This window comes from Rousettus aegyptiacus, unplaced genomic scaffold (genome assembly GCF_014176215.1).
Source record: "Rousettus aegyptiacus isolate mRouAeg1 unplaced genomic scaffold, mRouAeg1.p scaffold_m13_p_6, whole genome shotgun sequence".
Lineage (NCBI taxonomy): Eukaryota > Metazoa > Chordata > Mammalia > Chiroptera > Pteropodidae > Rousettus > Rousettus aegyptiacus.
The window spans coordinates 12,160,953-12,176,152 of NW_023416309.1; the positions used below are offsets into that span (position 1 = coordinate 12,160,953).

Below are 15,200 nucleotides of genomic sequence, written 5' to 3' on the forward strand. Positions count from 1 at the left end.
TACTAAAAGATGATTTAAAAACAAATATTCCCATAGCATTAGAGGGAAAACATTGACCTGTTTTTAGTTTGCTTTTAATATATTTCATATTTGAGCTTCGACTGAACAGCACATTAATTCATCAGGGAGAAGAACAGCTAGCTAGTTCCAAATCGGCTCCAAATTTATGGAAGACATATCTCGTAGGCCCTGGCGCAAAAGCTCAAGTGCGGGAAAAACCCAGTCCAATGACCCGGCTGGCCTCTGGGATTTCCATCCTACCAGATTTTAAATACTGCAGTCTCCTGGGCCTTTTAATGCCCCCATGAGCTCTCATTCCTGCAACAATTTTTTAATCCAACAATTATTTAAACTCTTGCAACTCCAAAACATTTTTTCCTGTTTTTAAGGTCTTATTTCCCTAAATTAGTTTTAAGCTCCTTCTACGAAAACAAGGAGTCTATTGACTTTGCATTCACTGTAGTTTCTGGTACTCATATTGAGGCAACCAGGTAACACGTAGGTAACTGTCTCACCATTTAGCCAACACATACATTGAGTATTTACTGGGTACCAGGCACTATGCTAAGCACTAGGGCCCATACATGAGTAACAGTTGCTTATAGCTAGAAAAACAATCACATATACAACTGATTGGAATAAGTTTTGGAAAAGAGTAATAGTCGAAGTGTGTAAGAGCAGATTTAACTGAAGGATTGATTGTGGGGGAGTTAAAGTTTAAAATTCTCCTGGTGATTGAGACTTTAACTATGTTGACATCCAGTAAATGGTGATCAGGAATGCCAATGGAGTAATGAGACATTTCTACAGAAGTAGGTAGGATGAAAATAGGAAAGCCCATTTGGCCAGGCGCTAGGTACAGGAAGACAGTATGGTCATAGAACAAGAAGTCTACAGCTACACACATAGGACAAATGTGCAGAACCACATTCCTCTTGTACCTGGCCTCCCTGCAGCTTATCATGTCAACCCCCAAACTTGGAGCACTCCCACCATTGCTTGCTATGAGGGGCACTAGCATTGCTGTTCCTCCAACATGCCAAGCTTGTTCTGGCCCCAGGGCCTTTGCATTTACTGTTCCCTCTGCAAAGTTTCCCAACATTTGCATGGCTCAAGCTATCTCATCAGCTAGTTCTTTGCTTAAATGTCATTTATCAGATCAACTTCACTTAATAGCTAAAATAGTTCCCATGTTCACTTTTCTGAAACACTCTAAATCCTTATGCTCTGCTTTATTTTCTTTGTAGCATGCATCACTACCTGATATTTTATTTTCTGTTTCTTTCTCTCTCTTCCTCACTGGGTTATAAGCAATGTGAGGATCAGGACTATATTCCCAGTTACTAGTATAATTAGTACAATAAATATATAGTGCATTTATTAATACCCATTAACCCTCTAATATCATTAAGTTAATATCCCTGAATTTGTGCTATAAAGAAAATTAAGGCCCCAAAACCAAAATCACCACAGACCCTGATTTCTAGGCCTTTTCATGAAGAACAAATAACAACACAGGAATAGATACAAATGGAGCATTTTTGAAATTTAAATATATTAGGAGGAAATAAATCACCAACACGACAAAAAAATTTTTCCATTTATCAGAAATCTCTGAGATCTTTCTAAAAAATATACATTTAACTCTAACTAGGTTCCCAGGCTTCCCACAAATCACCACTACACAAGGGGAAACCGTGTGAGAAGTTATGTTCTGCTTCTGAAAATTTAAGCATTTTTATCAATATTATTTGCCAGTATAAATATTTTCCCCATAACTTCATATTTAAAATAGGAGTGCACCAAACCGGGACTTATAATGTGCAAAGGAAACAGTTCAGTCTAAGGTATTCATGACTTCAGTCATTCTCTCATAAAACAACAGATGAAATAAAATGTATGACATTCCCAAAGAGGGAGTTTCTCATGTAATTCATCTTAAAATGCAATGTTCTGTCATCTCAAGTAACACTTACTGAAAGCAACCATCAATACTTTTTGTCAAAAGCCCGTACTCTGTGTAAAATGTTCCATCAATCTCTATTTACATAAAACAAAAAACTTTCAGTATGGTTCTAACACACAGCCGTGGAGCATCTCCACCTCCAGTTTTCATGCTATGCTGAAAAATAATTTGACTGACACCAGAAAAATAAAGATGACCCTTAAAGGAAAGCTTTTAAAAAGGGAAAAGCACCTTACTTTGTTGGACATATGTCCTATTGGAAAAAGGCGGTTTGTTTCTTCAAACCACAAGATACATTTTCTCTTAAAATAAAAAATTCCATTTTGCTAGGAAATCACCCCAAAAAGCTTTCATTCAACTGCACATAAGGAACATTTACCAACAACCAATGGACGAATGGCACCCTGCTGATTCTAAACTTCAACACGCAAGCCACACCACGCTATTCTGAGCCAGAAATTTTAGTTATAAGTCTTGTAGAATATGAATATCACATGAGACTAGAAGAAGGTCATCACCTGAGGGGTGTTTATAAAACACACAAATTAAGGTATTAGCCTTTCACCTTGAGGGTCTGAAGATCAAATCCTAGCTTAGGTAACAAAAAAGAAAGTCTTCCCAGCAGTCTTTTCCTAATACTTGGTTGTTAAAAAAATACAGACCCTTTCATTTGACCCAAGTTGGCTAGAGCCTAGATGAGAAAGCTAAGAAATTGCAGGTCAAAGCCAAAAAAAACTATTCAATGAACATCAGAGACTTCTGAATTTCACGCACAGTGACCCTTTCTGCCATCCTGCATCTTACCCCTATGAGTTGAACAGTCCGGGTTTGAGGATTACGCACGAAACAAAAATGACGCTTACATTTTTTTTAATTCCTAATGCGAGATCCATTAGAAAATCATCCCACCTTCCTAATTACTCCTTGTATCCCCTGTGTCTGAGCATCCACTACCTGAAATGCACAGGGTGGGATGAAATAGGGTGGCCAGAGATGGCTTCAGGTATTGCTGTAAGGCCTCCTCAGGCACACTACTACGCCTCTGAGTCTCTGGAACTTAGTTCTTTCACCTATAAAATGAGAGAGTTTGGCTAGACTGGTGGTCTTCAAAGTGAATTCTGAAATGCTCAAGGGGCAGCAAAAAGCCTCAAGGGCCTTTTGGAGGGGAGATGAAGACTGCATGAACAGGGTCCTGGCCCCTCTGACAGAAGCCTCGTCGTTACCTGTTTTGTTAATGGGCTAATGAAGCTGAATGTTTCATTTGCGGTCACATTCTTAGACATCAAAGTTCCCTCCATCTCTGATCTTCTAAACCTTATGCTGTGGTAGAGCAGGAACACAGATGCACACTTCAAATCACTGTGATAAATACCAAACTGTCAGTCGCAGAGGATGGAGAGGAGAGTGCACCTCAGTCACATTCACATGAACTGCACGTCAGCCACCAGGGCATAAGCACAGTTAGGATTTTCAGAGGGCAGAAACTGGGACTTGAGGGAGGATGAAAAGGCCATGCTATAGAGCACACGAACAAGATGAGCAACAAATAAGCACAGAGGCGGGGCCAGGCAGCATGGGAACACATGGGGCACCTCCAGAAAGAGAGGGGGAAAATAGAGGTAAAAAGCTAAACCTTGTATGGCAGGCTGAGGATTCTCAAATCTGGGCCCAAGATATACTCACCCCAGCCAGTACTGAATGCAAATATCTACTGAGAAACCTAGCTCATTTCAACAATTTTAATCACGTCTGTAAATCCCATACACATTTGTCCAGATCTGAATTTCTGTCCTTAAGGGCCTGGCTCGAGCCTCTTACATTTGGTAGTCGATATAGTCTTTGATTACAAAAATAATGAGGATAAATTATGTGAGGCACTGTGCTAAGCTGTACAGGCAGGGTCTCATTTAATTCTGACGGCCAGGGAGGTAGGTACGTCACCACTTTGTGAGAGAAAATTAAGGCTTAGAGAGACTCAATAACTTTCCTGATGCCATACAACTAGTGAAAATCAGATACATCTGACACCAAATTCACCAAACTCGGGCTCTTGGTCCCACTGCCACCCTCATGATGATTCCCAGAGATTGGGTCAGAAGTAGAAGCAAGGAGAATGCTTCCAGATGATGAGGAGGATGTTTCCTTTGGGAGGGTACATGTTAGAATAAATGATGGACTGACAAGGCTTTGAACAAAATGGGAAAACCTCTCCCCAACAATACGGAACACAGGAAAGAGAAAGCTCTTCGCCACCTAGAGTGATGGGGGGAAATGACCTCTTAGATAATTTGGGCTTAAAATTTCTTTCTTTGCTTGCTTTTGTTCTCAACACGTACTAACATGAGTAGCTGAAACACCAAAGTTTTCGTGCTCTCTATAAATTATAGGCTTTAATTACCAACAATAAATGGGATACCTATTATTTTCTATTTTATCTAGATGCTATGCAGGACACACTGAGGACACAGTTTTGTCCACAAGGTCTCACAGTTAAATGTCACGCAAGCTTGAACATACAGTTTCTTCAAGATAAAAAATGATACAATAAAGAACAGCAAGTGGTCCAATTTACAGTTGTGTTGAACAGTATGGGATGAACGAGTACAATAAAAATCTGGGAAGTAGCCTCTCATTAAAGACCCAAGTAGCTAGGAAAGGCCTGAAGTATTTGGAACTGACCCTGAAAGAATGGTTAAAATTTCAGTACTTGTCTATGGCCATGACACACTGAACAAGCCTGACCCCATCTGCTCTCGGAAGCTAAGCAGGGTTGGGCCTGGTTAGTACTTGGATGGGAGACGACCTAGGAAGACCAGGTGCTGTAGGTGTAAAAAATAAAAAATAAGGGATTGTAAACTGACAAGGTCCTTGCAATCTGTGAGGTCAACCAAGGGTTGCCATGCCTAAATAAATAAATAAATAAATAAGATTTCAGTATGCTAAAAGAAGGCAGGGTAGACATCTCAGATGGTGAGTCTGACAGAGCAAAGCCAGGTGAAAAAGAAGGACAGAGTGAATCCAGCACAGCTGAAATAGAGTGACAAGCAATCAATCCAGACAGCAAAGAGGTGGCTTTACTTTGCATCGCACAATGCAAATGACCATCCAATCCAACCTCTCATTTTACATAATCTCTCTGAGACTATTCCAATCCTGGTGCAATCCTGGTGCAATCCTGATGAGAAGGCACTAATGAATAGGTCAAAGAAAGCAGCAACAATAGCAAAAAAAAAAAAAAAAAATCACGACAAATTTTTAATTTAGAAGATAAAAAGAACAGCCTTTTATCAGAAAGTGACAAATTCAAAGACACGTTCACAAAAACTTTTTCCCCCATAGATAGGCATAACCAGGTCCCTTCATAGTGGACATTATACATGACCAAATAACTGTGTGTTTATTTATTTTGGGTTTAAAGCTTGCTGGTTGTGTGTGTGTGTGTGTGTGTGTTTTAATGAAGGTTGTAGATAAGAGAGATCCTAATTTAAGCTCTTACTAACAAAACTTTCCCCTAAATACGACCCCCTATTACCTAAGTGTAAACCTAATCAAGTTTAAAAAGGGAAGAAAAAAGAAAACATGTCAATTTCCTTAAGAGTGCTATTTTGGAATTCAAAATTCTTCAAAAAAGTCAAGCTTGAATTACTAAGCCATTCTGTCTGTGGTTTGAGTCAAGGTTTTGTGTTTTCTGCCCTTCGGCAATTGCAGGTTGGGAAAGAAGACACAGACATAATCCGGATGCTACTTTGAGGCTACATACGTGGCCTGACATGATGCTCAAAGTCAGCTCGCCCACCAAGAACTAAGACCCATTTTGGAAAGCAGTCCTTGACTTAAAAGCTAAATATTAGAAACTACCATCACCTTTCATCCTTCCTACTGAAGTTGACTCATGCGCTCAGAATCCTCCCTGACAAAAACACACCCACAACATTGCAAAGAAACGTGACTGGGTCAGAGTGACTGGGAATAGTCATAAATGCCACCTATTTCAGTGGTACATATTTTTTCATTGTTTTTTCCTTACCTTCTATTTTAAGTACTTCACAAGGTAAAAGATTTCAGAGGGCCAGTGCCCATCAAATGTGATGGGTATTTAACTGCCTTACATAGCAATTTACACCCAGTAGATATACAGTTATTTGCTTAATTGAAAAAAAGTAGTCACAGGTTTTTATTACAAGGACCTCACAAATGAGTACCAGAAACACTTCAAATGTTCATCCTCAGATACCATGTTCTCTATGAATAAACTAAATAAGTCACATGTGTAGCAGGTGGTGATGGTGATTAAGAGATCATAAGACAGTCCATTGATGCTAGGAATGGCCAAAAAAGAAAGACTGAAACTGGATTCTTGAAGACCCAGCTGAGCCACTGAATCAACCAGCCCTGAAACCTACTCAGGCACCTAGCCAATAAATGTCTTTTATTGTTGAAGCCAATTTGAGTTGGATTTTCTGTCCCTTATGAAGTAGCACATATTGCATGAATATAACATTTGTCTTTTTATTCCACAATGATCCTTTCACTACATCCCAAATATCACCTCCTCCGAGTTAACTCATCCAGTAGCAATTAATTGGTACTTTCTCTGTACCCCACAGAATTGTGTTGACTCTTTTCCTCCACTTATTCCCTGAGTGGACCCAACTCTCCTAGTGATAGAAAAGGGTAGGGAGAAGCTTGCTCAGCAGCAGAATGGGGACAGCTGCCCTGATCTCAACCCTACTTACCCAGGACACCAGAGAATACGCTCTCCAAGTTTTTCACTCCAAGATTTTTCTAGAAAGTGATGTTATCACACAGAACAGACAAAAAAAATATAGATGTTCAATGACATAAGTTATTATGTACACTAACTTTAACCAAATCCGTGGAAGAAACAGTAAATATTCGTATACCCAAAAGTCTCTCTTACTCAGACCCAGATAAACTCATTTATAAATAACTCAAACTTTTCCACCCACAAAGTCAATGTTTTTTCTCCTGCACAAAGTCCTTCCAGACCGTTGCTGGCCTTTCCTTGAGGTGCAACCAGACAGATATGACTTGCTCCACCTCTAATACTATCGATTCCATGTGTGTGGGTTTTCCTCATTAAAATGTTATGAGGAGCCCATGTGAAGGGTGAATGAGGAGTGGTACATGCACATCTCATTCTTTCCTAAAAGTAACTTTAATACAGTCAAACCCCCACTATGTTCTGTTATCCCTCCCCTTTCAGTTGAAAGGATGCAGAATATTCTACAGCTCTGCAGGTGGCTTCTCTTTCTGTAAAATCTCACTGGCTGGGATATATTTTGAGATTTGCCAACCAAATACCTTTCTTTTCTACTTGCTATAAAATAGATCCTTCCTCTGATCGATAATGCACACTCAACAAGCATACTATGTTCTGTCTTGTATTAAAATTAGGTATCTGAGGGTGGTTTCTCACAACAGAGAGTGAGCCTTTTGAGAGCAAGGACAATTCTTCAAACTCTGGTATTGTTTTGAACTAGGCTTCCTAAAAAACAAACCAGCAATTTTCAAACTTGAGTGCACATCAGGATCAAGCACAGAGCTCATTAAAAATATAGATTTCTGAGTCCCAATGCAGGGACTCTGAGCCACTGAATCTCGGAAAAAGCCTGGGCATCTACATTTCTAAAAAAGTGAAGCTGATTGCTCTAGGTTGCTGTCTGTTGATCACACAGAGAATTACTGAAGTAGGCTCTCAATAAAAAAATTTCTGAAATGAGTACACATTCATTCATGCCACTACCAGTCCTTCCCCTAGCATGCACTCCTGCAGATGTTTCTTGAATTGTCACCGACAGCTCCTAGAAAGCAGAACCTGACTCTGGCAAACTGGCCTCTCTCAAAGCAGAAAAAGTGCCCTCCCCAAACCTCTTCCTCTATCTTCAATATGTCAACACCTAGGTTCAAAAATTACATCTGAGGACTCAAGAGCTCAAAAGCTCAAAGATGACAAGCCCAACACAAAAATTCCAGTATTTTCGGCACAGAAAAAAAAATATGAAAACTGAGGCTCTGAAACTATTATGCTATCAAGCAACTAGGAATGCCTTTCTCACCTTTTCCAAGGATCTCCCAGATCTGGCTCAAAAGTCAAACTTCTAGCATAAGGTCAAATAAATGATATGTTAAAGAAGGTAATACGGAGAGCAATAGGGCAACTAACAGCCCAGCAGGTCATGAGAAGGGACATGTATTTCCTTTAAAACAAATTTTAACTGCTTTGTGCTATTCGCTGTGTGGTTCTTTTCTAAGGCCAATTCCTGTTGGCCCAGCTGAGAGCAGGGAATACATACATGTCCCATTTCTCTTGTACTAACCTTAAAGTTAGGCAAAAGCTAGGTGCTTAAAAAAAAAAAATCAGGGAACAAGGCAATGTAAGAACACAGTGAAGAGTGCTGGCTTTAGAGCTGGAGAGAACTGACTTCTAACACTACCTCATCTTTAATCTCTGCAATGCTTAGAACCAGGCTTCATACAAAACCACCCAGTAATCATTTATTCTAGGTCCAGTCACTCAACTTCTACAACAGAGCAAAGAAGGGGGAAGGGGAAGGTCTGGCTGTCGGGTCCCTCGGGTATGATCATATCCATACCCTTTGCTGACCCTTTCTAAAGCCACACTCAACAGGAGTCTGTGAAAAGAAAAGGAAAACTTTAAGTCTATATTCTCTTTTCCAGGGCCTTAGCTCACAGGATTCCCACTGCGCAGCTGCCATTCTCCCTTTTTTCAGGATAACCCCTCATCCTTCAGGACCAAACTCCCCCGTCCAGCAAGTTTCCTCTGACCTCCTGACTGTGTTAACTGTTCCCTTTGTTGCATCCAGAAGCTCCTGTACCACTCTTTCTCTAGCACTTATCACACTACATTGTATCTGCCTGACTTGTCTGTTCACCCTGCTGGTTGAGCTCCAGAGGACAGGGGGCATGAGCATCTTCAACAGATGTGTCCAATGCAAGAATGAATCTTACTAGGCCTAGATCTTCTCAGATGCGAAATAGAGACGATGCTTCCCTTAGAGGACTGTTATAAGAATTAAAGATGATATATGAAACACAACCTAGCACAGTCAGTATTCAATAAAGTACAAATAATCTCATTAAGGTTGCTAATATTGGACTATTTATAACCAAAAATTCATAGTGATGGAATTGAGACCAGTAACTAAATTCAATATTAGGAGCCCAAGTGCTACACCAGTGTTTTATTTGAGACTTTCTGAAGGATTAATCCCCAAAGCAACTCTTCTCTTTAGGTTCTGCTTCTAATAAAAATAGGAACACAGAGAAAAGGATCATTTGCTCTTTGTTCCAAGCAGCTCCATGTTATTTCCCAGTTTCAGTAAGCCATTACCTGAAACCAAGGGTCAAATGAGAGGGAATGCAGAGAAAAGCTGTTCCCACAGTGAAGAAGGCAAGCTGATTTATGAGGCAAGATTCTAAAGGAGCTAAATACACACAGCCTGGCACAGCAACGGGGGTGAGGAATGAGGGAAAGCCTTTCAAAGCCAGGAAACATGAGGGATGAGTCAATACTGAGGTCAGCAGTGGGAAAAGGGGCAAAAAGTAGGTCCCTTCATTCTTGGAAGAGCATACAGGCGTCCTGTCACTTGTCAAGTGACCCAAGGTGCTCTATGTCTTTGAATTCCTGCAATTCTGTGATGCAATTAACAACTCCTCCCTTAGGAGAGTCACAAGTAGCGCATGACTCCATGGAGACTCACAAAAAATTCCCATCCATCATTCTCATAAATCAATAGTGTTCATTTTTTTTCATATTATAAAAGAATATAACCATTGTAGAAATTTTGAGATATATGAAATGTATAAAGAGGCAGAAGTAAATACCTATAATCCCACGGGCACGTTTTCCTGAAGGTTTCTAAGGTTGGGTTGTTTTTTGTTTATTTTTAATTTATATATACATAAAATGTCCCCAAAAATTCCCCATGGCTTATTACCAAAAAAACCTATAGCCCCTCTTCCTTTCTCCTCATTTCTCTTTTCACCATCTCTTTGGGCTAATACTTTTGACAGTTTCCTCTATGTTTCTAATTTAAAAGCAAGTATCATTATTTCTTGATTTTTCAGTTGTAAGCATTATCTCTTGATTTCCTACTATGACTCACTCTTCCTATGCTACAAATGCAGACCTTCTATTTGTCCTCTATTTTTCCAATATAGTCATATTATCATTTCTGTGAGATCATGTTTTGTGTTCATAATTATATTTTTCATGCTATAACTGTATAAGAGGTAGAAAACTTCCTGCACATTTTTTGTTTTCCCAGGAGTTAACAATCGTCCACCAATAGTGCGATATCAAATTCTAGCCAATTTTTAAAGCTTCCTCTCCAAACGTCCAGATGCATCAGCTATTACAGCACATTCATCATCCTGGAGAAGTCTCTCTGGAAGTTTTCTCTATTAACTGCCCTAGGCCAGTGGCCCTCCCCCAGTGCACAGAGCTGCCATCATCCTGAGATCTTCCTTGTCCTTCATCCTGAAGATGCCATTCCCCTCTCCTCAGCAATGACTTCTTGTTTACTCTCATGTGTTCATGGAACATCGCCTCTGGGAGTTTCCTAAGATGGTAAATTTTTGAGACATTCCATACCTAATTCATCTACCCCCAATCTTGTCTTCATCCTACCCTCAGTCTTGTTTGGCTGATAATAGACTTCCTGGTTAAATATTATCTCTTTTCAGATTTCTGAGGGCATTTTTCCATTACCTCCTAGCTTCCAGTTTTGTTTTTTGGAAGTCTGAGACTCTCTGCATCCTGATTCCTGTGTGACATGTTTTTCCAGAGTTAGTATTCTGATATTTCACGTGCATTGGTATGAGCCCATATTTATGGTGGACACTTGGTGAAATCTTTCAATCTGAAGGACTGTGTTCTTTGGTTCTGGGAAATTTTCTTGAAATAACTCATTTATTTCTTCTCTTTTTCTCTAGAGCTCTAATTCTAATTATGTGAATGTTGAACCTCTTCTTGAGTCCTTTCTTTAATTCGTTTTTCCTCTCCTATCTTCATCCCCTTGCCCTTTCTTATTCTACTTTCTAAAAAAAAAAAAAACTTCTATAGATTTTTTTCATTTCTGCTTCCTGTTTTTAATTTTCAAGAGTGTTTTATTCTCCTCATATTATTTTTCTGATGTCCTGTTCTTATTTCAAGACTACATTATTTCCTTTTATCTAAGTATATTAATAACAAGATTTTTCTCTTATGCTTTCTTTTCAGCATAGTCCCTGACTGAACCAAGTTTCTTTCCATCTTGTTTGTTTTGACCTCCATCTTTCATGTTAGAGGCTTCTCACAGATGTTAGGCAATCTTTAGATTTCGGCCCATAATTAAGAATGGAGAATAAAAAAACTGACTGGCATCTCTGAAAATGAGGAGGCCTTGTTTTCTAGAGCTTCACTATAGGGTGATCTGGCTTGACTACTTACTTGAGCAATTTCCAGCGGAAGTACTTTCAGATCTCTTCTTCAGCTGGTGTCTCCCCAACCACTGCTTTGGGGTAAAGGCCTGACCACCACAGTCCTAGGAGCCAAGTAAGTAAAAAATGCTTGGAAGGAATGAGGAGTGTCTCAAAATCTTCTATATATGTTTAATTAACAAGCATGTTAAATTAATATATTCAGTTACCATTTGTCTACAGTTAAACCCTACCCTTAAGTGCCTGGAGTCCCCATATTCAGAGATCCTCTGGTTTGCTCTCTCCACAGAAGAAATCTTAAGCCTTTTTTTAGAGTGGGGGAAGAGCAGTCACCAGGCCACATGGAGTGGGATAAAGTGCCTGAGGTCTCACGACTTCCAGATGGACTTGTAGCACCAACTCTCAGGCTTTGGGGGAATTATGCAATATAAGTCAGACTGGTTCTCAGCTTTTCCTCCTGTTGGTTTAAGGTTCAATTTTCCTCATCTACTTTCCAGCTTGCAAAAATCTATTGCTCACATGAAAAGATTCCCAACACCTCTGGTCATCAGGGAAATGCAAATCAAAATCATGATAAGATAGCACTTCATCTCCACTATGATGGCTATACTTTTTAAAAAATATATAAAACAAGGGTTTGTGAAGACACAGAGAAACAGAATCATTGTACATTGCTGGTGGGAATATAAAATAGTATAGCTACTGTGGAAAAGAGTCTGGCAGTTCCTCAATAAACTATATAATTACCATACGACCCCTCGATTTCACTCCTAGGTATACATCCAAAAAGCTGAAAACAGCTGTTTAAACAAAAATATGTAGAAGAATGCTCATAGCAGCATAATTCATAGGAGCCAAAATGTTGAAACAACCCAAATATCCATCATCTGATGAACGGATAAACAAAATGTGATGTATCCATACAATCAAATATCATTCAGTCACAAAAATGAATGAAGTACCAGTATGCTACACATGGATGAACCTTAAAAACATTATTCTGGAAAGAAGTAAAATTGTCACTTTTTGCAGATGACATGATTCTCAATCTTAGAAAACCCTAAAGACTCCACCAAAAAAACTATTAGAAATGATAAACACAGGAAAGTTTCAGGATAAGAAATCAATGTATAAAAATCCATAGCATTCCTATATACTGACAATGAAATTTCAGAAAAAGGAATGAAAAAATACAATTCCTTTTGCAATTGCAGCAACGACAACAACAAAACATCTAGGCATAAAGAAGCATGTGAAGGACTTGTACACTGAAAATTATAAGACGTTATTAAAAGAAATTGAAGAAGACAAAAAGAAATAGAAAGTCTGTGTTCATGGATTGGAAGAATCAACATAGTTAAAATGGCCATATTAACCAAAGCAATCATAAAGATTTAATGCAATCTTCATCAAAATCCCAATGGCATTTTTTAAAGAAATAGAACAAAAAAATCATCAAATTTATATAGAATCACAAAAGACCCCATATAGCCAAAGCAATCCTGAGAAAAAAAGAACAAGCCCAGAGATATCACACTGCTTGACTTCAAATTATTCCATGAAGCAATAATAATCAAAACATCATGATATTGGTAGAAAAACAGACACAGACCAATGAAACATAATGGAGAGCCCAGAAATAAACATCTATATAGATGGGCAAATAATTTTCAACAGAAGAGCAAAAAACATACAATGGAGAAAACTGGAAACTAGATTTAGAAAGAATTTTATGAATTTGACCTCAAAGGCAAGGGAGGTAAAAGCAAAAATAAATGAATGGGACTACATCAAACTAAAAAGCTTCTACACAGCAAAAGAAACCATCAACAAAACAAAGAGGCAACCAACTGAATGGGACAAGATATTTGCAAACAATGCCTCCAATAAGGGACTAATATTCAAAGTGTATAAAGAACTCATACAACTCAACAAAAAAAACAAACAATCCAATTAAAAAATGAGCAGAAGACCTGAACAGACACTTCTCCCAAGAAGACAAATGGTCAGCAGACATATGAAAAGATGCTCAACTTCATTAGCTATTAGGAAATGCAAATCAAAACCACAATAAGATACCATCTCACACCTGTTAGAATGGCTGTCAACAGGACAAGTGACCACAGTGTTGGAGAGGTTGTAGGGACAAAGGGACCTTCATACACTGCTAGTGAGAAAGTAAATTGATACAGCTACTATGTAAATCAGTATGGAAATTCCTCAAAAAATTAAGAATAGAATTACCATATGACACAGCAATCCCTCTGCTGGGTACCTACTCAAAAAATTTGAACATATCGATTGATAAAAATATATGCGCCTCAATGTTCACTGCAGTATTATGCGTGGTAGCCAAGATATGGAAACAATCAAAGTGCCCTTCAATGTATGATTGGGGAAAGAAGATGTGGTACATGTATACAATGGAATATTACTCAGCCCTAAGAAAAGATGAAAAACTGCCATTTGCAACAATGAATCTTGAGATTATCATGCTCTGTAAAATAAGTCAGACAAAAAATTGAGAAACATTATTTCACTCATATGTGGGATATAAAACTGAAAGCAACAAATGAACAAGACAGAGACTCATGTACACAGACCACAGTTTAGTGGTTACCAGAGAAAAAAGGAGAATAGGGGAATAAATAAAGGTAGAGAGGTCAAATATATGGTGACAGAAGGAAGTTTAACTTTGGGTGATAAACACACAATGCAATATACATATGACATATTATTGAATTGTACACTTTTATTAACCAATGTTACTCCAATAAATTTTTTCTTAAAACATTCAAAATGAAGAAGCCAGACATAAAAGGTCATACATTGTATGATTCTATTTATGTGAAATATCCAGAACAGGCAAATCCATAGAGAGAGTATATTAGTGGTTGCCAGGGGCTGAGAAAAGGGGAGAATGGGGTGCAATGCTTATGGAGTTTCCTTGCAGGTGATAAAACTGTTCTGGAACTAGGCAGTAGTAGTTCCACAACACTTGAATGTATTAAATGACACTACATTATATACTTTAAAATTACTAAAATGGTAAAATTTCTGTTACATATTTTTACCACAAATTTTTAAAATATTTGTTCATGCGTCCACCCTTATAATCTCCACACCCTATGAGTTTAATGCCTTTTTAAATCTTTTTTGCTCTTTTACGGGGCTTCAGGAAAAAACAAAAGATTCATGATTCTCATCTGACATTCTCACCCAGAAGTCTAGCCACACATTGTTTAAAATATGAAATTAACAAGTATTTACCAGGGTAATGGAACATACAAAGCAAGCATTGTAACTTCAAGGAATTTACTATCAAGTTGGGATTAAAATGATTGAGAGAGAGAGAGAGAGAGAGAGAGAGAGAGAGAGAGAGAGAGAAAGGAAGGAAGGAAGGAAGGAAGGAAGGAAGGAAGGAAGGAAGGAAGGAAGGAAGGAAGGAAGGAAGGAAGGAAGGAAGGAAGGAAGGAAAGAAAGAAAGAAGAAAGAAAGAAAGAAAGAAAGAAAGAAAGAAAAGAAAGAAAGAAAGAAAGAAAGAAAGAAAGAAAGAAAGAAAGAAAGAAAGAAAAAATGAAAGAAAATCACACTATGCAATACATTACTGTGGCCAGACTATGTCAAACAATATGTGCCACAGAGATCAACAGAAAGGGTTGTAGCTGTGAATATTATGAAAAGCTTTGCAATAAACACTGAATTGGAGCTAGGTAAGAAATAACCTAAAAAAATATTTTCCTAGTAAATTGAGTCAGAAATGAGATAA

At 38.4% G+C, this 15,200-nt stretch overlaps 1 protein-coding gene and 1 pseudogene across 1 annotated transcript in view; one reads left to right on the forward strand and one right to left on the reverse strand.

Moving 5' to 3' along the window:
• Window positions 1-15,200, reverse strand: part of LRMDA (leucine rich melanocyte differentiation associated) — a 977,871-nt gene that overhangs the window by 874,985 nt on the left and 87,686 nt on the right. The gene's annotated exons all lie outside the window — the stretch shown is intronic.
• Window positions 4,676-4,794, forward strand: LOC118604795 (annotated as a pseudogene).